Genomic DNA, 27608 nt, shown 5'->3' with positions numbered 1-27608 from the left:
TTTTTTCATTTCTCGCGACGGTGTCGGAATGGGCTAAAATTTTGCAGGTTGATTGGAAATGGCCCGAGAAATTAGACTAGGGAACGATGTCGAAATGGGTTGAAATTTAGCAGGTTGATTGAAAACGGCCCCAGAAATTTAACAAAGAAAAACCGCACGAGGGGCAATTTGTCATTTTTCGCAAAGGTGTCGGAATGGGCTAAAATTTGGCAGGTTGATTGGGAACTGCCTGAGAAATTGGACTCGGGAACGATGTTGGAATGGGCTGAAATTTTGCCGGTTGGTTGGAAACAGCCCGAGAAATTTAAAAAAGAAAAATCGTACCTGGGTCAATTTTGTCATTTGTCGGGACGGTGTCAGAATGGGCTGAAATTTAGCAGATTGATTGGAAACGGCCCAAGAAATTAGACTAGAATTTGGTAGGTTGATTTGAAACGGCCCAAGAAATTTAACAAAGAAAAATCGCACCAGGGGCAATTTTTTGATATGTTACGACGGTGTCGGAATGGGCTGAAATTTGGCAGATTGATTGGAAACGGCCCGAGAAATTTAACAAAAAAAATCGCACGAGGGGAAATTTTGTCATTTGTCGCGAAGGAGTTGGAATGGGTTGAAATTTGGCAGGTTGATTGGAAACTGTTCGAGAAATTGGACTCGAGAACGGTGTCGGAATGGGCTGAAATTTGGCAGGTTGATTGGAAACGGCCCGAGAAATTTATCAAAGAAAAATCGCAGCAGGGGCAATTTTGTCATTTGTCACGACGGTGTCGGAATGGGTTGAAATTTGGCAGGTTTACTGTAAACGGCCCGAGAAATTTAACAAAGAAAAACCGCACAAGAGATCATTTTGTCATTTGTCAGGACAGTGTCGGAATGGCTGAAATTTGGCAAGTTGGTTGGAAACGGCCCGAGAAATGTAACAAAGAAAAATCGTACGAAGGGCAATATTGTCATTTGTTGCGACAGTGTCGTAATGGGCTGAAATTTGGAAGGTCGATTGGAAATGGCCCGAGAAATTGGACTCGGGAACGATGTCGAAATGGGCTGAAATTTTGCAGGATGGTTGGAAACGGCCCGAGAAATTAAACAAAGAAAAATTGCACCAGGGGCAATTTTGTCATTTGTCGCGAAGTTGTCGAAATGGGCTGAAATTCAGCAAGTTGATTGGTAATGGCCCGAGAAATTGGACTGAAATTAGGCAAGTTGATTGGAAATGGCCCGAGAAATTTGACAAAAAAAACCGTGCCAGGGGCAATTTATCATTTGTCGCGACGGTGTTGGAATGGACTAAAATTTGGCAGGTTGATTGGAAATGGCCCGAGAAATTTAACAAAGAAAAACCACAAGAGGGGCAATTTTGTCATTTATCGTGAAGGTATCGGAATGGGCTTAAATTTGACAGGTTGATTGGAAACTGCCAAGAAATTGGACTCGGGAACGATGTCGGAATGGGCTGAAATTTGGCAGGCTGGTTGGAAACGGCCCGAGAAATTTATCAAAGAAAAATCGCACCAGGGTCAATTTTGTCATTTGTCGGGACGGTGTCGGAATGGGCTGAAATTTAGCAAATTGATTGGAAACGGCCTAAGCAATTGGACTAAAATTTGGTAGGTCGATTGGAAACAGCCCGAGAAATTTAACAAAGAAAAATCGCACCAGGGGCAATTTTTTGATTTGTCGCGATGGCGTCGGAATGGGCTGAAATTCTGCAGGTTGATTGGAAACGGCCTGAGAAATTTAACAAAGAAAAATCGCACGAGGGGAAATTTTGTCATTTGTCGCGAAGGTGTCGGAATGGGCTGACATTCGGCAGGTTGATTGGAAACAGTCCGAGAAATTGGACTCAGGAACGGTTTTGGAATGGGCTAAAATTTGGCAGGTTGATTGGAAACGGCCCAAGAAATTTAACAAAGAAAAATCGCACGAGGGGCAATTTTGTCATTTGTCGCGAAGGTGTCGGAATGGGCTTAAATTTTGCAGGTTGATTGGAAACTGCCTGAGAAATTGGACTCCGGAACAGTGTCGGAATGGGTTAAAATTTGGCAGGTTGGTTGGAAATGGCCCGAGAAATTTATCAAAGAAAAATCGCACCAGGGTTAATTTTGTCATTTGTCGCGAAGTTATCGAAATGGGCTGAAATTCAGCAAGTTGATTGGAAATGGCCCGAGAAATTGGACTGAAATTAGGCAAGTTGATCGGAAACGGCCCGAGAAATTTGACAAAGAAAAATCGCGCCAGGGGCAATTTATCATTTGTCGCGACGGTGTCGGAATGGGCTGAAATTTGGCAGGCTGATTGAAAACGGCCCGAGAAATTTAACAAAGAAAAAGCACAAGAGGGGCAATTTTGTCATTTATCGCGAAGGAGTCGAAATGGGCTTAAATTTGGCAGGTTGATTGGAAATTGCCCGAGAAATTGGACTCAAGAACGGTGTCGGAATGGGCTGATATTTGGCAGGCTAGTTGGAAACGGCCCGAGAAATTTATCAAAGAAAAATCACACCAGGGTCAATTTTGTCATTTGTCGGGACGATGTCGGAATGGGCTAAAATTTAGCTGATTGATTGGAAATGGCCCAAGAAATTGGACTAAAATTTGGTAGGTCGATTGGAAACGGCCCAAGAAATTTAACAACGAAAAACCGCACCAGGGGCAATTTTTTGATTTATCGCGACGATGTCGGAATGGGCTGAAATTTAGCAGGTTGATTGGAAATGGCCCGAGAAATTAGACTCGGGAACGGTGTCGAAATGGCCTGAAATTTGGCAGGTTGATTAGAAACGGCCCGAGAAATTTAACAAAGAAAAATCGCACAAGGGGAAATTTTGTCATTTGTCACAAAGGTGTCGGAATGGGATGAAATTTGGCAGGTTGATTGGAAACAGTCTGAGAAATTGGACACGGGAATGGTGTCAGAATGGGTTGAAATTTGGCGGGTTGTTTGGAAACGGCCCAAGAAATTTAACAAAGAAAAACCGCACGAGGGGCAATTTTATCATTTGTCGCCGAAGGTGCCGGAATGGGCTTAAATTTGACAGGTTGATTGGAAACTGCCAAAGAAATTGGACTCGAGAACGGTTTCGAAATGGGCTAAAATTTGGCAGGGGTTGGAAACAGCCCGAGAAATTTATCAAAGAAAAATTGCAGCAGGGTCAATTTTGTCATTTGTCGGGACGGTGTTGGAATGGGCTGAAATTTTGCAGATTGATTGGAAATGGCCCAAGAAATTGGACTAAAATTTGGTAGGTCAATTGCAAACGGCCCGAGAAATTTAACAAAGAAAAACCGCACCAGGGGCAATTTTTTGATTTGTCGCGACGGTGTCGGAATGGGCTGAAATTTGGCAGGTTGATTGGAAATGGCCCGAGAAATTGGACTCGGGAACGGTGTCGAAATGGGATTAAATTTGGCAGGTTGATTGGAAACAGCTCGAGAAATTTAACAAAGAAAAATCGCACGAGCGGAAATTTTGTCATTTGCCGCGAATGTGTCGGAATGGGCTGAAATTTGACAGGTTGATTGGAAACAGTCCGAGAAATTGGACTCGGGAACGGGGTCGGAATGGACTGAAATTTGGAAGGTTGATTAGAAACGGGTCGAGAAATTTATCAAAGAAAAATTGCACCAGGGGCAATTTTGTCATTTGTCACGACGGTGTTGGAATGGGCTGAAATTTGGCAGGTTTATTGTAAACGGCTCGAGAAATTTTACAAAGAAAGACCGTACGAGAGATCACTTTGTCATTTGTCAAGACGGTGTCGGAATGGGTTGAAATTTGGCAAGTTGATTGGAAACGGCCCGAGAAATTGGATTGAAATTTGGCAGGTTGATTGGAAACGGCCCGAGAAATCTAACAAAGAAGAATCGCACGAAGGGTAATATTGTCATTTGTCGCGACGGTGTCGTAATGGGCTGAAATTTGGAAGGTTGATTGGAAACAGCCCCAGAAATTGGACTCGGGAATGGTGTCGAAATGGCCTAAAATTTGGCAGGATGGTTGGAAACGGCCCGAGAAATTAAACAAAGAAAAATCGCACAAGTGGCAATTTTATCATTTGTCGCGAAGTTGTCAAAATGGGCTGAAATTCAGCAAGTTGATTGGAAATGGCCCGAGAAATTGGACTGAAATTTGGCAGGTAGATTGGAAACAGCTCGAGAAATTTGACAAGGAAAAACTGCGCCAGGGGCACTTTATCATTTGTCGCGACGGTGTCGGAATGGGCTGAAATTTAGCAGGCTGATTGGAAACGGCCCAAGAAATTTAACAAAGAAAAATCGCACTGGGGGTAATTTTGTCATTTGTCGCGACTGTGTCGAAATGGGCTAAAATTTGGCAGGTTGATTGGAAACGGCCAGAGAAATTTAACAAAGAAAAATCGCACCAAGGACAATTTTGTCATTTGTCACAACGGTGTCGGAATGGTCTGAAATTTGGCAGGTTGATTGCAAACGGCCCGAGAAATTTAACGAAGAAAAACCGCACCCGGGGTCATTTTGACAATTGTCGTGACGGTGTCGGAATAGGTTGAAATTTGGCAGGTTGATCGGAAATGGCTTGAGAAATGTAACAAAGAGAAATCGCACCAAGGGCAATATTGTCATTTGTCACGACGGTGTGGGAATGGGCCGAAATTTGGAAGGTTGATTGGAAACGGCCCGAGAAATTGGACTTGGGAACGGTGTCAAAATGGGCTGAAATTTGGGAGGTTGGTTGGAAACGGTCTGATAAATTAAACAAAGAAAAATCGCACCAGGGCAATTTTGTCATTTTTCGCGATGTTGTTGGAATGGGCTGAAATTTTGCAAGTTGACAGGAAACGGCCCGAGAAATTGGACTAAAATTTGGCAGGCTGATTGGAAACAGTCCAAGAAATTTAACAAAGAAAAATCGCACGCAGGGGCAATTTTGTCATTTGTCGCAACGGTGTCGAAATGGGCTGATATTTGGCAAGTTGATTGGAAACGGCCCAAGAAATTTAACAACGAAAAATCGTACCAGGGGCAATTTCTTCATTTGTCGCGACGGTGTCGGAATGGGTTGAAATTTGGAAGGTTGATAGGAAACAGCCAGAGAAACTTGACTCGGGAACGGTGTTAGAATGGACTAAAATTTGGCAAGTTGATTTCAAATGGCCCGAGAAATTTAAGAATGAAAAATCGCACCAGGTTCAATTTTGTCATTTGTCGCGACGGTGCCGGAATGGACTGAAATTTGGCAGGTTTATTGGAAATGGCCCGAGGAATTGGACTTAAATTTGGTAGGTTGATCGAAAACAGCCCGAGAAATATAACAAAGAACAATCGCACCGCGACGGTGTCGGAATGGGTTGAAATTTGGCAGGTCGATTGGAAACAGCCAGAGAAATTTAACTCGGGAACGGTATTGGAATGGGCTAAAATTTGGCAGGTTGATTTGAAACGGCCCGAGAAATTTAAGAATGAAAAACTGCACCAGGGACAATTTTGTCATTTGCCGCGACAGTTTCGAAATGGACTGAAATTTGGCAGGTTGATCGGAAACGGCCTGAGAAGTTTAACAAAGAAAAACCGCACCAGGGGCAATTTTATCATTTGTCGCAACCATGTCGGATTGGGCTGAAATTTGGCAGGTTGTTTGGAAATGATCCAAGAAATTGGACTCGAGAACGGTGTCGGAATGGGCTGAAATTTGGAAGGTTGATTGGAAGCGGCCCGAAAAATTTAACAACGAAAAATCGCACCAGGGGCAATTTTGTTATTTTTCGCGACGGTGTCGGAATGGACTGAAATTTCGCAGGTTGATTGGAAACGGCCCGAGAAGCTTAAAAAAGAAAAACCGCACCAGGGGCAATTTTGTTATTTTTCGCGACGGTGTCGGAATGGACTGAAATTTCGCAGGTTGATTGGAAACGGCCCGAGAAGCTTAAAAAAGAAAAACCGCACCAGGGGCAATTTTATCATTTGCCGCAACTATGTCGGAATGGGCTAAAATTTGGCAAGTTGTTTGGAAATGGTCCAAGAAATTGGACTCGAGAATGGTGTCGGAATGGGCTGAAATTTGGCAGGTTGTTTGGAAATGGTCCAAGAAATTGGACTCGAGAATGGTGTCGGAATGGGCTGAAATTTGGCAGGTTGATTGGAAGCGGTCTGAAAACTTTAACAACGAAAAATCGCACCTGGGGCAATTTTGTTATTTTTCGCGACGGTGTCGAAATGGGTTGAAATTTGGCAGGTTGATTGGAAACAGCCAGAGAAATTTGACTCGGGAACGGTGTCAGAATGGGCTAAAATTTTGCAGGTTGATTTGAAACGGCCCGAGAAATTTAAGAATGAAAAACCGCACCAAGGGCAATTTTGTCATTTGTCGCGATGGTGTCGAAATGGACTGAAATTTGGCAGGTTGATTGGAAACAGCCCGAGAAATTGGACTCTGGAACGGTGTCGGAATGGGCTGAAATTTGGCAGGTTGATTGGAAACGGCCCGAGAAGTTTAACAAAGAAAAACCGCACTAGGGGCAATTTTGTTATTTGTTGCAACTGTGTTGGAATGGGCTGAAATTTGGCATGTTGATTGTAAACGGCCCGAAAAGTTTAACAAAGAAAAATTGCATAGGTGCTCATTTCGTCATTTGTCGCGACAGTGTCGGAATGGGCTGAAATTTGGCAGATTGATTGGAAACGGCCCGAGAAATTGGACTGAAATTTGGCTGGTTGGTTGGAAATGGCCCGAGAAATTTAACAAAGAAAAATTGCATTAGAGGAAATTTTGTTATTTGTCACGACGGTGTCGAAATGGGCTAAAATTTGGCAGGTTGGTTGGAAACGGCCCGAGAAATTTAACAAAGAAAAATCACACCAGGGGCAATTTTGTCATTTGTCGCGATGGTGTCGGAATGGGCTAAAATTTAGTAGATTGACAGGAAATGGCCCGAGAAATTGGACTGAAATTTTACAGGTTGATTGGAAACGGCCTGAGAAATTTAACAATGAAAAACCGCACCAGGGGCATTTTTTTCATTTCTCGCGACGGTGTCGGAATGGGCTGAAATTTGGCAGGTTGATTGGAAATGGCCCGAGAAATTTAATAAAGAAAAATTGTACCAGGGGCAATTTTGTCATTTGTCACGACGGTGTCGGAATGGGTCGAAATTTGGCAGGGTCGTTGGAAACGGCCCGAGAAATTTAACAAAGAAAAATCGCACCAGGGGCAATTTTGTCATTTGTTACGATGGTATCGGAATGGATTGAAATTTGGCAGGTTGATTGGAAGCGGCCCGAGAGATTTAACAAAGAAAAATCGCACGAGAGGCGATTTTGTCATTTGTCGTGAAGTGTCGGAATGGGCTAAAATTTGGCAGGTTGACTGGAAATTACCCGAGAAATTGGACTCGAGAACGGTATCGGAATGGGCTGAAATTTGGCAGGTTGATTGGGAACAGCCCGAGAAATTTAACAAAGAAAAACCGCACCAGGGGTAATTTTGTCATTTGTCACGACGGTGTCGGAATGGGCTAAAATTTGGTAGGTTGATTGTAAACGGCCTGAGAAATTTAACAAAGAAAAAATGCACGGGGTATCATTTGTCATTTATCGAGATGGTGTCGGAATGGGCTGAAATTTGGCCAGTTAATTGGAAATGGCCCAAGATATTGGATTGAAATTTGGTAGGTTGATCGGAAATAGCCTGAGAAATATAACAAAGAAAAATTGTACTAAGGGCAGTATTGTCATTTGTCGCGATGGTGTCGTAATGGGCTGAAATTTGGATGGTTGATCGAAAATGCCTCGAGAAATTTGGACTCAGGAACTGTGTCGAAATGGGCTGAAATTTGATAGGATGGTTGGAAACGGCCCGAAAAATTAAACAAAGAAAAGTCGCACCAGGGGCAATTTTGTTATTTGTCGTGAAATTGTCGGAATGGGCTGAAATTTAGCAAGTTGATTGGAAATGGCCTGAGAAATTTAACAAAGAAAAATCGCGCCAGGCGCAATTTATCATTTGTCGCAACGGTGTCGAAATGAGCTGAAATTTGGCAGGTTGATTGGAAACGGCCCGAGAAATTTAACAAAGAAAAATCGCACCAGGGACAATTTTGTCATTTGTCGTGACAGTGTCGAAATGGGCTGAAATTTGGTAGGTTGATTGAAAATGGCACGAGAAATTGGACTCCGGAACGGTGTCAGAATGGGTTGAAATTTAGCAGGTTGATTGGAAACGGCCCGAGAAATTTAACAAAGAAAAACCGCACCAGGGGCAATTTTGTTATTTGTTGTGACGGTGTCGGAATGGGCTGAAATTTAGCAGGTTAATAGGAAACGGCCCGAGAAATTGGACTGAAAATTGGCAAATTGATTGGAAACGGCCTTAGAAACTTAAGAAAGAAAATTCGGACCAGGGGCAATTTTGTCATTTGCTGCGACAGTGTCGGAATGGGCTGAAATTTTGCAGGTTGATTGGAAACGGCCCTAGAAATTGGACTGAAATTTGTCAGGTTGAATGGAAACGGCTCGAGAAATTTAACAAAGAAAAACCACCACGGGGACAATTTTGTCATTTGTCGCGACGGTGTCGGAATGGACTGAAATTTGGAAGGATGATTGGAACGGCATGAGAAATTGGACAAAAATTTGGCAGGTTGATTGGAAACGAAATTTAACAAAGAAAAACCACACCAGGGCCAATTTTGGCATTTGTCGCAACTGTGTCGAAATGGGCTGAAATTTGGCAGGTTGATTGGAAATGGCGCGAGAAATTTAACAAAGAAAAACCACACCTCGGGCAATTTTGTCATTTGTCATGACGGTATCGGAATGGGCTGAAATTTGGCAAGTTGATTGCAAATGGCCCGAGAAATTTAACAAAGAAAAACCGCACCGGGGGTCATTTTGTCATTTCTCGCGACGGTGTCAGAATAGGTTGAAATTTAGCAGGTTGATTGGAAACGACCCGAGAAATTGGACTTAAATTAGGCAGGATGATTGAAAACAGCCCGAGAAATATAACAAAGAAAAATCACTCTAGGGGCAATATTGTCATTTGTCGCGACGGTGTCGGAATGGTCTGAAATTTGGAAGGTTGATTGGAAACGTCCCGAGAAATTAGACTCGGGAACGGTGTTGAAATGGGCTAAAATTTAGCAGGTCGGTTGGAAACGGTCTGAAATTAAACAAAGAAAATTCGCACCACGGGCAACTTTGTCATTTGTCGCGACGTTGTCGAAATGGGCTGAAATTTAGCAAGTTGATAGGAAACGGCCCGACAAATTGGACTGAGATTTGGCAGGTTGATTGGAAACGACCCGAGAAATTTAACGAAGAAAAACTGCACCAGGGGCAATTTTGTCATTTGTCGCAACGGTGTCGGAATGGGCTGGAATTTGGTAGGTTGTTTGGAAATAGCCCAAGAAATTGGACTCGAGAACGGTGTCGAAATGGGCTGAGATTTGGCAGGTTGATTGCAAACGGCCCGAGGAATTTTACGAAGAAAAACCGTACCGGGGTCATTTTGTCATTTCTCGCGACGGTTTCGGAATGGGTTGAAATTTGGAAGGATGATTGGAACGGCATGAGAAATTGGATTGAAATTTGGCAGGTTGATTGGAAACGGCTTGAAAAATTTAACAAAGAAAAACCGCACCAAGGGCAATTTTGGCATTTGTCGCAACTGTGTCGAAATGGGTTGAAATTTGGCAGGTTGATTGGAAATGGCCCGAGAAATTTAACAAAGAAAAACCACACCTGGGGCAATTTTATCATTTGACACGACGGTGTCGAAATGGGCTGAGATTTGGCAGGTTGATTGCAAACGGCCCGAGGAATTTTACGAAGAAAAACCGTACCGGGGGTCATTTTGTCATTTCTCGCGACGATGTCGGAATAGGTTGAAATTTGGCAGGTTGATTGGAAATGGCCCGAGAAATTGGACTTAAATTAGGCAGCTTGAACGAAAACAGCCAGAGAAATATGACAAAGAAAAATCCAAGCAAGGACAATATTGTCATTTGTCGCGACGGTGTCGGAATGGGCTGAAATTTGGAAGGTTGATTGGAAATAGCCCGAGAAATTGGGCTCGGGAACGGTGTCGAAATGTGTTGAAATTTGTCAGGTTGGTTGGAAACGGTCCGAAATTAAACAAAGAAAATTCGCACCAGGGGCAACTTTGTCATTTGTCGCGACGTTGTCGAAATGGGCTGAAATTTAGCAAGTTGATAGGAAACGGCCGGACAAATTGGATTGAAATTTGGCAGGTTGATTGGAAACGGCCCGAGAAATTTAACAAAGAAAATCTACACCAGGGGCAATTTTGTCATTTGTCGCAACGGTGTCGGAATGGGCTGAAATTTGGTAGGTTGTTTGGAAATGGCCCAAGAAATTGGACTCGAGAACGGTGTCGGAATGGGCTGAGATTTGGCAGGTTGATTGGAAACGGTCTGAAAAATTTATCAACGAAATATCGTACTAGGGGCAATTTTGTCATTTGTCGCGACAGTATCGGATGGGTTTAAATTTGGCAGGTTGATTAGAAACAGCTAGAGAAATTTGACTCGGGAACGGTGTCGGAATGGGCTAAAATTTGGCAGGTTGAATTTAAACGGCCCGAGAAATTTAAGAATTAAAAATCGCACCAGGGGCAATTTTGTCATTTGTCGCGACGGTGTCGAAATGGACATAAATTTAGCAGGTTGATTGGAAATGGCCCGAAAAGTTTAACAAAGAAAAATCGCACTAGGGGCAATTTTTTAATTTGTCGCAACTTTGTCGGAATGGGCTGAAATTTGGCAGGTTGGTTGTAAACGGCCCGAGAAATTTAACAAAGAAAAACCACATCAGCGGTCATCTTTTCATTTGTCGTGACGGTGTCGAAATGGGTTGAAATTCGGCAGGTTGATTGGAAACGGCCCGAGAAATTAAACAAAGAAAAGTCGCACCAGGGGCAATTTTGTCATTTGTTGCGAAGTTGTCAGAATGGGCTGAAATTTAGCAAGTTGATTGGAAACGGCCAAAGAAATTTAACAAAGAAAAATCGCGCCAGGGCAATTTATCATTTGTCGCGACGGTGTCGGAATGGGCTGAAATTTGGCAGGTTGATTGGAAACGGCCCGAGAAATTTAACAAAGAAAAATCGCACCAGGGACAATTTTGTCATTTGTCGTGATGGTGTTGAAATGGTCTGAAATTTGGCAGGTTGAATGAACAAAGCACGAGAAATTGGACTTGGGAACGGTGTCAGAATGGGCTGAAATTTAGCAGGTTGATTGAAAACGGCCCGAGAAATTTAACAAAGAAAAATCGCACTAGGGGTAATTTTGTAATTTGACGCGATGTTGTCGGAATGGTCTGAAATTTAGCAGGTTCATTGGAAACGGTTTTAGAAATTGGACAGAAATTTGGCAGGATGATTGGAAACGACCCAAGAAATTTAACAACGAAAAATCGCACCAGGGGCGATTTTGTCGTCTGCCGCGACGGTGTCGGAATGGGCTGAAATTTGACAGGTTGATTGGAAGCAGCCCTAGAAATTGGACTAAAATTTGTCAGGTCGATTAGAAATGGCTCGAGAAATTTGACAAAGAAAAATCGCCCCAGGGACAATTTTGTCATTTGTCGCGACGGTGTCGGAATGGGCTGAAATTTGGAAGGATGATTGGAACGGCATGAGAAATTGGACTGAAATTTGGCAGGTTGATTGGAAACGGCCCGAGAAATTTAACAAAGAAAAATCGCACCAAGGGCAATTTTGGCATTTGTCGCAACTGTATCGAAATGGGCTGAAATTTGGCAGGTTGATTGGAAACGGCCCGAGAAATTTAACAAAGAAAAACCACACCTGGGGCAATTTTGTCATTTATCACGACGGTGTCGGAATGGGCTGAAATTTGGAAGGATGATTGGAACGGCATGAGAAATTGGACTGAAATTTGGCAGGTTGATTGGAAACGGCCCGAGAAATTGAACAAAGAAAAACCACACCTGGGGCAATTTTGTCATTTATCACGACGGTGTCGGAATGGGCTGAAATTTGGCAGGTTGATTGCCAACGGCCCGAGGAATTTTACGAAGAAAAACCGTACCGGGGTCATTTTGTCATTTCTCGCGACGATGTCGGAATAGATTGAAATTTGGCAAGTTGATTGGAAATGGCTCGAGAATTGGAATTAAATTAGGCAGCTTGAACGAAAACAGCCAGAGAAATATGACAAAGAAAAATCGCAGCAAGGGCAATATTGTCAATTGTCGCGACGATGTCGGAATGGGCTGAAATTTGGATGGTTGATTGGAAATAGCCCGAGAAATTGGACTCGGGAACGGTGTCGAAATGTGCTGAAATTTGGCAGGTTGGTTGGAAACGGTCCGAAATTAAACAAAGAAAATTCGCACCAGGGGCAACTTTGTCATTTGTCGCGACGTTGTCGAAATGGGCTGAAATTTAGCAAGTTGATAGGAAACGGCCCAACAAATTGGACTGAAATTTGGCAGGTTGATTGGATACGGCCCGAGAAATTTAACAAAGAAAAACTACACCAGGGGCAATTTTGTCATTTGTCGCAACGGTGTAGGAATGGGCTGAAATTTGGTAGGTTGTTTGAAAATGGCCCAAGAAATTGGACTCGAGAACGGTGTCGAAATGGGCTGAGATTTGGCAGGTTGATTGGAAACGGTCCGAAAAATTTATCAACGAAATATCGTGCTAGGGGCAATTTTGTCATTTGTCGCGACAGTGTCGGAATGGGTTTAAATTTGGCAGGTTGATTAGAAACAGCTAGAGAAATTTGACTCAGGAACGGTGTCGGAACGGGCTAAAATTTGGCAGGTTGAATTTAAAAGGCCCGAGAAATTTAAGAATTAAAAATCGCACCAGGGGCAATTTTGTCATTTTCGCGACGGTGTCGAAATGGTCTGAAATTTAGCAGGTTGATTGGGAATGGCCCGAGAAGTTTAACAAAGAAAAATCGAACTAGGGGCAATTTTGTAATTTGTCGCAACTTTGTCGGAATGGGCTGAAATTAGGCAGGTTGGTTGTAAACGGCCCGAGAAATTTAACAAAGAAAAACCACATCTGGGGTCATTTTTTCATTTGTCGTGACGGTGTCGAAATGGGTTGAAATTCGGCAGGTTGATTGGAAACGGCCAGAGAAATTAAACAAAGAAAAGTCGCACGAGGGGCAATTTTGTCATTTGTTGCGAAGTTGTCAGAATGGGCTGAAATTTAGCAAGTTGATTGGAAACGGCCCGAGAAATTTAACAAAGAAAAATCGTACCAGGGACAATTTTGTCATTTGTCGTGATGGTGTCGAAATGGACTGAAATTTGGCAGGTTGATTGAAAAAGGCACGAGAAATTGGACTTGGGAACAGTGTCAGAATGGGCTGAAATTTAGCAGGTTGATTGGAAACGGCCCGAGAAATTTAACAAAGAAAAACCGCACTAGGGGTAATTTTGTCATTTGATGCGATGGTGTCGGAATGGGCTGAAATTTAGCAGGTTGATTGGAAACGGTTTTAGAAATTGGACTGAAATTTGGAAGGATGATTGGAAACAGCCCAAGAAATTTAACAACGAAAAATCGAACCAGGGGCGATTTTGTCGTTTGCCGCGACGGTGTCAGAATGGGCTGAAATTTGACAGGTTGATTGGAAACAGCCCTAGAAATTGGACTAAAATTTGTCAGGTCGATTGGAAACGGCTCGAGAAATTTAACAAGGAAAAACCGCCCCAGGGACAATTATGTCATTTGTCGCGACGGTGTCGGAATGGGCTGAAATTTGGAAGGATGATTGGAACGGCATGAGAAATTGGACTGAAATTTGGCAGGTTGATTGGAAACGGCCCGAGAAATTTAACAAAGAAAAACCGCACCAAGGGCAATTTTGGCATTTGTCGCAACTGTGTCGAAATGGGCTGAAATTTGGCTGGTTGATTGGAAACGGCCCGAGAAATTTAACAAAGAAAAACCACACCTGGGGCAATTTTGTCATTTGTCACGACGGTGTCGGAATGGACTGAAATTTGGCAGGTAGATTGCAAACGGCCCGAGGAATTTTATGAAGAAAAACCGTACCGGGAGTCATTTTGTCATTTCTCGCGACGGTGTTGGAATAGGTTGAAATTTGGCAGGTTGATTGGAAATGGCCCGAGAAATTGGACTTAAATTAGGCAGCTTGAATGAAAATAGCCAGAGAAATATGACAAAGAAAAATCGCAGCAAGGGCAATACTGTCATTTGTCGCGACGGTGTCGAAATGGGCTGAAATTTGGAAGGTTGATTGGAAATAGCCCGAGAAATTGGACTCGGGAACGGTGTCGAAATGTGCTGAAATTTGGCTGGTTGGTTGGAAGAGGTCCGAAATTAAACGAAGAAAATTCGCACCAGGTGCAACTTTGTCATTTGTCGCGACGTTGTCGAAATGGGCTGAAATTTAGCAAGTTGATAGGAAACGGCCCGACAAATTGGACTGAAATTTGGCAGGTTGATTGGAAACGGCCCGAGAAATTTAACAAAGAAAAACTGCACCAGGAGCAATTTTGTCATTTGTCGCAACGGTGTCGAAATGGGCTGAAATTTGGTAGGTTGTTTGGAAATGGCCCAAGAAATTGGACTCCAGAACGGTGTCGGAATGAGTTGAAATTTGGCAGGTTGGTTGGAAACGGCCCGAAAAATTTATCAACGAAATATCGTACAAGGGGCAATTTTGTCATTTGTCGCGACAGTGTCAGAATGGGTTTAAATTTGGCAGGTTGATTAGAAACAGCTAGAGAAGTTTTACTCGGGAACGGTGTCGAAATGGGCTAAAATTTTGCAGGTTGAATTTAAACGGCCCGAGAAATTTAAGAATTAAAAATCGCACCAGGGGCAATTTTGTCATTTGTCGCGACGGTGTCGTAATCACCAGGAGCAATTTTGTCATTTGTCGCGACAGTGTCGAAATGGACTGAATCATTTGTCGCGACGGAAACGGCCCGAGAAATTTAACAAAGAAAAACTGCACCAGGGACAATTTTGTCATTTGTCGCGACAGTGTCGAAATGGACTGAATCATTTGTCGCGACGGAAACGGCCCGAGAAATTTAACAAAGAAAAACTGCACCAGGGACAATTTTGTCATTTGTCGCGACAGTGTCGAAATGGACTGAATCATTTGTCGCGACGGAAACGGCCCGAGAAATTTAACAAAGAAAAACTGCACCAGGGACAATTTTGTCATTTGTCGCGACAGTGTCGAAATGGACTGAATCATTTGTCGCGACGGAAACGGCCCGAGAAATTTAACAAAGAAAAACTGCACCAGGGACAATTTTGTCATTTGTCGCGACAGTGTCGAAATGGACTGAATCATTTGTCGCGACGGAAACGGCCCGAGAAATTTAAGAATTAAAAATCGCACCAGGGGCAATTTTGTTATTTGTCGCGACAGTGTCGAAATGGACTGAAATTTATCAGGTTGATTGGGAATGGCCCGAGAAGTTTAACAAAGAAAAATCGCACTAGGGGAAATTTTGTAATTTGTCGCAACTTTGTCGGAATGGGCTGAAATTAGGCAGGTTGGTTGTAAACGGCCCGAGAAATTTAACAAAGAAAAACCGCATCAGGGGTCATTTTTTCATTTGTCTTGACGGTATCGAAATGTGTTTAAATTCGGCAGGTTGATAGGAAACGGCCCAAGAAATTAAACAAAGAAAAGTCGCACGAGGGGCAATTCTGTCATTTGTTGCGAAGTTGTCAGAATGGGCTGAAATTTAGCAAGTTGATTGGAAACGGCCCGAGAAATTTAACAAAGAAAAATCGCGCCAGGGGCAATTTATCATTTATCGCGACGGTGTCGGAATGGGCTTAAATTTGGCAGGTTGATTAGAAACGGCCCGAGAAATTTAACAAAGAAAAACTGCACCAGGGACAATTTTGTCATTTGTCGTGATGGTGTCGAAATGGACTGAAATCTGGCAGGATGATTGAAAAAGGCACGAGAAATTGGATTTGGGAACGGTGTCAGAATGGGCTGAAATTTAGCAGGTTGATTGGAAACGGCCCTAGAAATTTAACAAAGAAAAACAGCACTAGGGGTAATTTTGTCATTTGACGCGATGGTGTCGGAATGGGCTGAAATTTAGCAGGTTGATTGGAAACGATTTTAGAAATTGGACTGAAATTTGGAAGGATGATTGGAAACGGCCCAAGAAATTTAACAACGAAAAATCGCACCAGGGGCGATTTTGTCGTTTGCCGCGACGGTGTCGGAATGGGCTTAAATTTGGCAGGTTGATTGGAAACGGCCCGAGAAATTTAACAAAGAAAAACCACACCTAGGGCAATTTTGTCATTCGTCGCGACGGTGTCGGAATGGGCTTAAATTTGGCAGGTTGATTGGAAACGGCCCGAGAAATTTAACAAAGAAAAACCACACCTAGGGCAATTTTGTCATTCGTCACGACGGTGTCGGAATGGGCTGAAATTTGGCAGGTTGATTGCAAACGGCCCGAGGAATTTTACGAAGAAAAATCGTACCGGGGGTCATTTTGTCATTTCGACGGTGTCGGAATTGGTTGAAATTTGGCAGGTTGATTGGAAATGGCCCGAGAAATTGGACTTAAATTAGGAAGCTTGAACAAAAATAGCCAGAGAAATATGACAAAGAAAAATTGCAGCAAGGGCAATATTGTCATTTGTCGCGACGGTGTCGGAATGGGCTGAAATTTGGAAGGTTGATTGGAAATAGCCCGAGAAATTGGACTCGGGAACGGTGTCGAAATGTGAATGGGCTGAAATTTGGTAGGTTGTTTGGAAATGGCCCAAGAAATTGGACTCGAGAACGGTGTCGAAATGGGCTGAGATTTGGCAGGTTGATTGGAAATGGCCCGAGAAATTGGACTTAAATTAGGAAGCTTGAACAAAAATAGCCAGAGAAATATGACAAAGAAAAATTGCAGCAAGGGCAATATTGTCATTTGTCGCGACGGGGTCGGAATGGGCTGAAATTTGGTAGGTTGTTTGGAAATGGCCCAAGAAATTGGACTCGAGAACGGTGTCGAAATGGGCTGAGATTTGGCAGGTTGATTGGAAATGGCCCGAGAAATTGGACTTAAATTAGGAAGCTTGAACAAAAATAGCCAGAGAAATATGACAAAGAAAAATTGCAGCAAGGGCAATATTGTCATTTGTCGCGACGGGGTCGGAATGGGCTGAAATTAGGCAGGTTGGTTGTAAACAGCCCGAGAAATTTAACAAAGGAAAACCACATCGGGGGTCATTTTTTCATTTATCGTGACGGTGTCGAAATGGGTTGAAATTCGGCAGGTTGACTGGAAACGGCCATAGAAATTAAACAAAGAAAAGTCACACGAGGGGCAATTTTGTCATTTGTTGCGAAGTTGTTAGAATGGGCTAAAATTTAGCAAGTTGATTGGAAACGGCCCGAGAAATTTAGCTCAGAAAAATCGCGAAAGGGGCAATTTATCATTTGTCGCGACGGTGTCGTAATGGGCTGAAATTTGGCAGGTTGATTGGTAACGGCTCGAGAAATTTAACAAAGAAAAACCGTACCAGGGACAATTTTGTCATTTGTCGTGATGGTATCGAAATGGACTGAAATTTGGCAGGTTGATTGAAAAAGGCACGAGAAATTGGACTTGGGAACGGTGTCAGAATGGGCTGAAATTTAGCAGGTTGATTGGAAACGGCCCGAGAAATTTAACAAAGAAAAATCGTACCAGGGACAATTTTGTCATTTGTCGTGATGGTATCGAAATGGACTGAAATTTGGCAGGTTGATTGAAAAAGGCACGAGAAATTGGACTTGGGAACGGTGTCAGAATGGGCTGAAATTTAGCAGGTTGATTGGAAACGGCCCGAGAAATTTAACAAAGAAAAATCGTACCAGGGACAATTTTGTCATTTGTCGTGATGGTATCGAAATGGACTGAAATTTGGCAGGTTGATTGAAAAAGGCACGAGAAATTGGACTTGGGAACGGTGTCAGAATGGGCTGAAATTTAGCAGGTTGATTGGAAACGGCCCGAGAAATTTAACAAAGAAAAACTGCACCAGGGGCAATTTTGTCATTTGTCGCAACGGTGTCGGAATGGGCTGAAATTTGGTAGGTTGTTTGGAAATGGCCCAAGAAATTGGACTCGAGAACGGTGTCGAAATGAGTTGAGATTTGGCAGGTTGGTTGGAAACGGCCCGAAAAATTTATCAACGAAATATCGTACTAGGGGCAATTTTGTCATTTGTCGCGACAGTGTCGGAATGGGTTTAAATTTGGCAGGTTGATTAGAAACAGCTAGAGAAGTTTGACTCGGGAAACGGTGTCGAAATGGGCTAAAATTTTGCAGGTTGAATTTAAGCGGCCCGAGAAATTTAAGAATTAAAAATCGCACCAGGGGCAATTTTGTTATTTGTCGCGACAGTGTCGAAATGGACTGAAATTTAGCAGGTTGATTGGGAATGGCCCGAGAAGTTTAACAAAGAAAAATCGCACTAGGGGCAATTTTGTAATTTGTCGCAACTTTGTCGGAATGGGCTGAAATTAGGCAGGTTGGTTGTAAACGGCCCGAGAAATTTAACAAAGAAAAACCGCATCAGGGGTCATTTTTTCATTTGTCTTGACGGTATCGAAATGTGTTGAAATTCGGCAGGTTGATAGGAAACGGCTCGAGAAATTAAACAAAGAAAAGTCGCACGAGGGGCAATTCTGTCATTTGTTGCGAAGTTGTCAGAATGGGCTGAAATTTAGCAAGTTGATTGGAAACGGCCCGAGAAATTTAACAAAGAAAAATCGCGCCAGGGGCAATTTATCATTTATCGCGACGGTGTCGGAATGGGCTTAAATTTGGCAGGTTGATTGGAAACGGCCCGAGAAATTTAACAAAGAAAAACTGCACCAGGGACAATTTTGTCATTTATCGTGATGGTGTCGAAATGGACTGAAATCTGGCAGGTTGATTGAAAAAGGCACGAGAAATTGGATTTGGGAACGGTGTCAGAATGGGCTGAAATTTAGCAGGTTGATTGGAAACGGCCTTAGAAATTTAACAAAGAAAAATCGCACTAGGGGTAATTTTGTCATTTGACGCGATGGTGTCGGAATGGGCTGAAATTTAGCAGGTTGATTGGAAACGATTTTAGAAATTGGACTGAAATTTGGAAGGATGATTGGAAACGGCCCAAGAAATTTAACAACGAAAAATCGCACCAGGGGCGATTTTGTCGTTTGCCGCGACGGTGTCGGAATGGGCTTAAATTTGGCAGGTTGATTGGAAACGGCCCGAGAAATTTAACAAAGAAAAACCACACCTGGGGCAATTTTGTCATTTGTCACGACGGTGTCGGAATGGGCTGAAATTTGGCAGGTTGATTGCAAACGGCCCGAGGAATTTTACGAAGAAAAATCGTACCGGGGGTCATTTTGTCATTTCGACGGTGTCGGAATTGGTTGAAATTTGGCAGGTTGATTGGAAATGGCCCGAGAAATTGGACTTAAATTAGGAAGCTTGAACAAAAATAGCCAGAGAAATATGACAAAGAAAAATCGCAGCAAGGGCAATATTGTCATTTGTCGCGACGGTGTCGAAATGGGCTGAAATTTGGAAGGTTTATTGGAAATAGCCCGAGAAATTGGACTCGGGAACGGTGTCGAAATGTGCTGAAATTTAGCAGGTTGGTTGGAAACGGTCCGAAATTAAACAAAGAAAATTCGCACCAGGGGCAACTTTGTCATTTGTCGCGACGTTGTCGAAATGGGCTGAAATTTAGCAAGTTGATAGGAAACGGTCGGAAAAATTGGATTGAAATTTGGCAGGTTGATTGGAAGGCCCGAGAAATTTAACAAAAAAAAACTGCACCAGGGGCAATTTTGTCATTTGTCGCAACGGTGTAGGAATGGGCTGAAATTTGGTAGGTTGTTTGGAAATGGCCCAAGAAATTGGACTTGAGAACGGTGTCGAAATGGGCTGAGATTTGGCAGGTTGATTGGAAACGGTCCGAAAAATTTATCAACGAACTATCGTACTTGGGATAATTTTGTCATTTGTCGCGACAGTGTCGGAATGGGTTTAAATTTGGCAGGTTGATTAGAAACAGCTAGAGAAATTTGACTCGGGAACGGTATCGGAATGGGCTAAAATTTGGCAGGTTGAATTTAAACGGCCCGAGAAATTTAAGAATTAAAAATCGCACCAGGGGCAATTTTGTCATTTGTCGCGACGGTGTCGGAATGGGCTGAAATTTGGTAGGTTGTTTGGAGCAATATTGTCATTTGTCGCGACGGTGTCGGAATGGGCTGAAATTTGGTAGGTTGTTTGGAGCAATATTGTCATTTGTCGCGACGGTGTCGGAATGGGCTGAAATTTGGTAGGTTGTTTGGAGCAATATTGTCATTTGTCGCGACGGTGTCGGAATGGGCTGAAATTTGGTAGGTTGTTTGGAGCAATATTGTCATTTGTCGCGACGGTGTCGGAATGGGCTGAAATTTGGTAGGTTGTTTGGAGCAATATTGTCATTTGTCGCGACGGTGTCGGAATGGGCTGAAATTTGGTAGGTTGTTTGGAGCAATATTGTCATTTGTCGCGACGGTGTCGGAATGGGCTGAAATTTGGTAGGTTGTTTGGAGCAATATTGTCATTTGTCGCGACGGTGTCGGAATGGGCTGAAATTTGGTAGGTTGTTTGGAGCAATATTGTCATTTGTCGCGACGGTGTCGGAATGGGCTGAAATTTGGTAGGTTGTTTGGAGCAATATTGTCATTTGTCGCGACGGTGTCGGAATGGGCTGAAATTTGGTAGGTTGTTTGGAGCAATATTGTCATTTGTCGCGACGGTGTCGGAATGGGCTGAAATTTGGTAGGTTGTTTGGAGCAATATTGTCATTTGTCGCGACGGTGTCGGAATGGGCTGAAATTTGGTAGGTTGTTTGGAGCAATATTGTCATTTGTCGCGACGGTGTCGGAATGGGCTGAAATTTGGTAGGTTGTTTGGAGCAATATTGTCATTTGTCGCGACGGTGTCGGAATGGGCTGAAATTTGGTAGGTTGTTTGGAGCAATATTGTCATTTGTCGCGACGGTGTCGGAATGGGCTGAAATTTGGTAGGTTGTTTGGAGCAATATTGTCATTTGTCGCGACGGTGTCGGAATGGGCTGAAATTTGGTAGGTTGTTTGGAGCAATATTGTCATTTGTCGCGACGGTGTCGGAATGGGCTGAAATTTGGTAGGTTGTTTGGAGCAATATTGTCATTTGTCGCGACGGTGTCGGAATGGGCTGAAATTTGGTAGGTTGTTTGGAGCAATATTGTCATTTGTCGCGACGGTGTCGGAATGGGCTGAAATTTGGTAGGTTGTTTGGAGCAATATTGTCATTTGTCGCGACGGTGTCGGAATGGGCTGAAATTTGGTAGGTTGTTTGGAGCAATATTGTCATTTGTCGCGACGGTGTCGGAATGGGCTGAAATTTGGTAGGTTGTTTGGAGCAATATTGTCATTTGTCGCGACGGTGTCGGAATGGGCTGAAATTTGGTAGGTTGTTTGGAGCAATATTGTCATTTGTCGCGACGGTGTCGGAATGGGCTGAAATTTGGTAGGTTGTTTGGAGCAATATTGTCATTTGTCGCGACGGTGTCGGAATGGGCTGAAATTTGGTAGGTTGTTTGGAGCAATATTGTCATTTGTCGCGACGGTGTCGGAATGGGCTGAAATTTGGTAGGTTGTTTGGAGCAATATTGTCATTTGTCGCGACGGTGTCGGAATGGGCTGAAATTTGGTAGGTTGTTTGGAGCAATATTGTCATTTGTCGCGACGGTGTCGGAATGGGCTGAAATTTGGTAGGTTGTTTGGAGCAATATTGTCATTTGTCGCGACGGTGTCGGAATGGGCTGAAATTTGGTAGGTTGTTTGGAGCAATATTGTCATTTGTCGCGACGGTGTCGGAATGGGCTGAAATTTGGTAGGTTGTTTGGAGCAATATTGTCATTTGTCGCGACGGTGTCGGAATGGGCTGAAATTTGGTAGGTTGTTTGGAGCAATATTGTCATTTGTCGCGACGGTGTCGGAATGGGCTGAAATTTGGTAGGTTGTTTGGAGCAATATTGTCATTTGTCGCGACGGTGTCGGAATGGGCTGAAATTTGGTAGGTTGTTTGGAGCAATATTGTCATTTGTCGCGACGGTGTCGGAATGGGCTGAAATTTGGTAGGTTGTTTGGAGCAATATTGTCATTTGTCGCGACGGTGTCGGAATGGGCTGAAATTTGGCAGGTTGATTGGAAACGGCCCGAGAAATTTAACAAAGAAAAACCGCACCAGGGACAATTTTGTCATTTGTAGTGATGTTGTCGAAATGGACTGAAATTTGGCAGGTTGATTGAAAAAGGTACGAGAAATTGGACTTGGGAACGGTGTCAGAATGGGCTGAAATTTAGCCGGTTGATTGGAAACGGCCCGAGAAATTTAACAAAGAAAAACCGCACTAGGGGTAATTTTCTCTTTTGACGAGATGGTGTCGGAATGGGCTGAAATTTAGCAGGTTGATTGGAAACGGTTTTAGAATTTGGACTGAAATTTGGAAGAATGATTGGAAACGGCCCAAGAAATTTAACAACGAAAAATCGCACCAGGGGCGATTTTGTCATTTGCCGCGACGGTGTTGGAATGGGTTGAAATTTGGCAGGTTGATTGGAAACAGCCCCAGAAATTGAACTGAAATTTGTCAGGTCGATTGGAAACAGCTCGAGAAATTTAACAAAGAAAAACTGCCTCAGGGACAATTTTGTCATTTGTCTCGACGGTGTCGGAATGGGCTGAAATTTGGAAGGATGATTGGAACGGCATGAGAAATTGGACTGAAATTTGGCAGGTTGATTGGGAACGGCCCGAGAAATTTAACAAAGAAAAACCGCACCAAGGGCAATTTTGGCATTTGTCGCAACTGTGTCGAAATGGGCTGAAATTTGGCAGGCTGATTGGAAACGGCCCGATAAATTTAACAAAGAAAAACCACACTTGGGGCAATTTTGTCATTTGTCACGACGGTGTCGGAATGGGCTGAAATTTGGCAGGTTGATTGCAAACGGCCCGAGGAATTTTACGAAGAAAAATCGTACCGGGGGTCATTTTGTCATTTCTCGCGACGGTGTCGAAATAGGTTGAAATTTGGCCGGTTGATTGGAAATGGCTCGAGAAATTGGACTTAAATTAGGCAGCTTGAACGAAAATAGCCAGAGAAATATGACAAAGAAAAATTGCAGCGAGGGCAATATTGTCATTTGTCGCGACGGTGTCGGAATGGGCTGAAATTTGGAAGGTTGACTAGAAATAGCCCGAGAAATTGGACTCGGGAACGGTGTCGAAATGTGATAAAATTTGGCTGGTTGGTTGGAAACGGTCCGAAATTAAACAAAGAAAATTCGCACCAGGGGCAACTTTGTCATTTGTCGTGACGTTGTCGAAATGGGCTGAAATTTAGCAAGTTGATAGGAAACGGCCAGACAAATTGGACTGAAATTTGGCAGGTTGATTGGAAACGGCCCGAGAAATTTAACAAAGAAAAACTGCACCGGGGCAATTTTGTCATTTGTCACAATGGTGTCGGAATGGGCTGAAATTTGGTAGGTTGTTTGGAAATGGCCCAAGAAATTGGACTCGAGAACGGTGTCGAAATGGGCTGAGAGTTGGCAGGTTGATTGGAAACGGCCCGAAAAATTTATCAACGAAATATCGTACTAGGGGTAATTTTGTCATTTGTCGCGACAGTGTCGGAATGGGTTTAAATTTGGCAGGTTGATTCGAAACAGCTAGAGAAATTTGACTCGGGAACGGTGTCGGAATGGGCTAAAATTTGGTAGGTTGAATTTAAACGGCCCGAGAAATTTAAGAATTAAAAATCGCACCAGAGGCAATTTTGTCATTTGTCGCGACGGTGTCGAAATGGACTGAAACTTAGCAGGTTGATTGGGAATGGCCTGAGAAGTTTAACAAAGAAAAATCGCACTAGGGGCGATTTTGTAATTTGTCGCAACTTTGTCGGAATGGGCTGAAATTTGGCAGGTTGGTGGTAAACGGCCCGAGAAATTTAACAAAGAAAAACCACATCAAGGGTCATTTTTTCATTTGTCGTGACGGTGTCGAAATGGGTTGAAATTCGGCAGGTTGATTGGAAACGGCCCGAGAAATTAAACAAAGAAAAGTCGCACTAGGGGCAATTTTTTCATTTGTTGCGAAGTTGTCAGAATGGGCTGAAATTTAGCAAGTTGATTGGAAACGGCCTGAGAAATTTAACAAAGAAAAATCACACCAGGGACAGTTTTGTCATTTGTCGTTATGGTGTCGAAATGGACTGAAATTTGGTAGGTTGATTGAAAAAGGCACATGAAATTGGACTTGGGAACGGTGTCAGAATGGGCTGAAATTTAGCAGGTTGATTGGAAACGGCCCGAGAAATTAAACAAAGAAAAACCGCACTAGGGGCAATTTTCTCATTTGACGCGATGGTGTCGGAATGGGCTAAAACTTAGTAGGTTGATTGGAAACGGTTTTAGAATTTGGACTGAAATTTGGAAGAATGATTGGAAACGGCCCAAGAAATTTAACAACGAAAAATTGCACCAGGGGCGATTTTGTCATTTGCCGCGACGGTGTTGGAATGGGCTGAAATTTGGCAGGTTGATTGGAAACAGCCCCAGAAATTGGACTGGAATTTGTCAGGTCGATTGGAAACGGCTCGAGAAATTTAACAAAGAAAAACTGCCCCAAGGACAATTTTGTCATTTGTCGCGATGGTGTTGGAATGGGCTGAAATTTGGAAGGATGATTGGAACGGCATGAGAAATTGGACTGAAATTTGGCAGGTTGATTGGGAACGGCCCGAGAAATTTAACAAAGAAAAACCGCACCAAGGGTAATTTTGGAATTTGTCGCAACTGTGTCGAAATGGGCTGAAATTTGGCAGGTTGATTGGAAACGGCCCGAGAAATTTAACAAAGAAGAACCACACCTGGGGCAATTTTTTCATTTGTCACGACGGTGTCGGAATGGGCTGAAATTTGGTAGGTTGATTGTAAACGGCCAGAGGAATTTTACGAAGAAAAACCGTACCAGAGGTCATTTTGTCATTTCTCGCGACGGTGTCGAAATAGGTTGAAATTTGGCCGGTTGATTGGAAAGGGCCCGAGAAATTGGACTTAAATTAGGCAGCTTGAACGAAAATAGCCAGAGAAATATGACAAAGAAAAATTGCAGCAATGGCAATATTGTCATTTGTCGCGACGGTGTCGGAATGGGCTGAAATTGGGAAGGTTGATTGGAAATAGCCCGAGAAATTGGACTCGGGAACGGTGTCGAAATGTGCTGAAATTTGGCAGGTTGGTTGGAAATGGTCCGAAATTAAACAAAGAAAATTCGCACCAGGGGTAACTTTGTCATTTGTCGCGACGTTGTCGAAATGGGCTGAAATTTAGCAAGTTGATAGGAAACGGCCCGACAAATTGGACTGAAATTTTGCAGGTTGATTGGAAACGGCCCGAGAAATTTAACAAAGAAAAACCGTACTGGGGGCAATTTTGTCATTTGTCGCAACGGTGTCGGAATGGGCTGAAATTTGGTAGGTTGTTTGGAAATGGCCCAAGAAATTGGACTCGAGAATGGTGTCAGAATGGGCTAAAATTTGGCAGGTTGATTGTTGACGGCCCGAAAAATTTATCAACGAAAAATCGTAGCAGGTGCAATTTTGTCATTTGTCGCGACAGTGTCGGAATGGGTTTAAATTTGGCAGGTTGATTGGAAACAGCCAGAGAAATTTGACTCGGGAACGGTGTCGGAATGGGCTAAAATTTGGCAAGTTGATTTTAAACGGCCCGAGAAATTTAAGAATTAAAAACCGCACCAGGGGCAATTTTGTCATTTGTCGCGACGGTGTCGGAATGGACTGAAATTTAGCAGGTTGATTGGAAACGGCCCGAGAAGTTTAACAAAGAAAAACCGCACCATGGGTAATTTTGTAATTTGTCGCAACTTTGTCGGAATGGGCTGCAATTTGGAAGGTTGATTGTAAACGGCCCGAAAAATTTAACAAAGAAAAACCGCATCACTGGTCATTTTGTCATTTGTCGCGACGGTGTTGAAATGGGCTAAAATTTGGTAGGTTGATTGGAAACGGCCCGAGAAATTGGACTGAAATTTGGCAGGTTGATTGGAAACGGCCCAAGATATTTAACAAAGAAAAACACACCCGGGGCAATTTTGTCATTTGCCGCGACGGTGCAGGAATGGGCTTAAATTTGGTAGGTTGATTTGAAATGGCTCGAGAAATTTAACAAAGAAAACCCGCACCAGGGACAATTTGTCATTTGTTGCATCGGTGTCGGAATGGGCTGAAATTCGGCAGGATGATTGGAAACGGCATGAGTAATTGGACTGAAATTTGGTAGGTTGATTGGAAACTGCCCGAGAAATTTAACAAAGAAACACCGCACCAGGGGCAATTTTGTCATTTGTCGCGACTGTGTCAGAATGGGCTAAAATTTGGCAAGTTGATTGGAAACGGCCCTAGAAATCGTACTTAAATTTGGCAGGTTGATCGGAAATGGCCCGAGAAATATAACAAAGAAAAATCGCACCAAGGGCAATATTATCATTTGTCGCGACAGTATCGGAATTGGCTAAAATTTGGAAGGTTGATTGGAAATGGCCCGAAAAATTGGACTCGAGAACGGTGTCGAAATGGGCTGAAATTTGGCAGGTTGGTTGGAAATGGTCCGAGAAATAAAACAAAGAAAAATCGCACCAGGGCAATTTTGTAATTTGCCGCGACGTTGTCGGAATGGGCTGAAATTTAGCAAGTTGATAGGAAACGGCACGAAAAATTGGACGGAAATTTGGCAGGTTGATTGGAAACGGCCCGAGAAATTTAACAAAGAAAAACCGCACTAGGGTCAATTTTGTCAATTGTTGCAACGGTGTCGGAATGGGCTGAAATTTGGCAGGTTGTTTTGAAATGGCCCAAGAAATTGGACTCAGGAATGGTGTCAAAATGGGCTGATATTTGGCAGGTTGATTGAAAACGGCCCGAAAAACATAACAACGAAAAATCGCACCAGGGGCAATTTTGTCATTTGTCGCGACGGTGTCGGAATGGGTTGAAATTTGGCAGGTTGATTGGAAACAGCCAGAAAAATTTGACTCAGGAACAGTGTCAGAATGGGCTAAAATTTGGTAGGTTGATTTGAAACGGCTTGAGAAATTTAAGAGTGAAAAACCGCAGTAGGGGTAATTTTGTCATTTATCGCGACAGTGTCGGAATGGACTGAAATTTGGCAGGTCGACTGGAAACAGACCGAGAAATTGGTCGCCAGAACGGTGTCGAAATGGGCTGAAATTTGGCAGGTCGATTGGAAACGGCCCGAGAAGTTTAACAAAGAAAAATGGCACCAGGGACAGTTTTGTCATTTGTCGCAACTGTGTCGGAATGGGTTGAAATTTGGCAGGTTGATTATAAGCGGCCCGAGAAATTTAACAAAAAAATACCGCATCGGGGGTCATTTTGTCATTTGTCGCGACGGTGTCGGAATGGGCTAAAATTTGGCAGGTTGATTGGAAACGGCCCGAGATATTTAACAAAGAAAAATTGTACCAGGGGCAATTTTGTCATTTATT

Source organism: Olea europaea, chromosome 2 (assembly GCF_002742605.1).
Source record: "Olea europaea var. sylvestris chromosome 2, O_europaea_v1, whole genome shotgun sequence".
Classification (NCBI taxonomy): Eukaryota; Viridiplantae; Streptophyta; class Magnoliopsida; order Lamiales; family Oleaceae; genus Olea; species Olea europaea.
Note: the sequence above shows the minus strand (reverse complement) of the source record.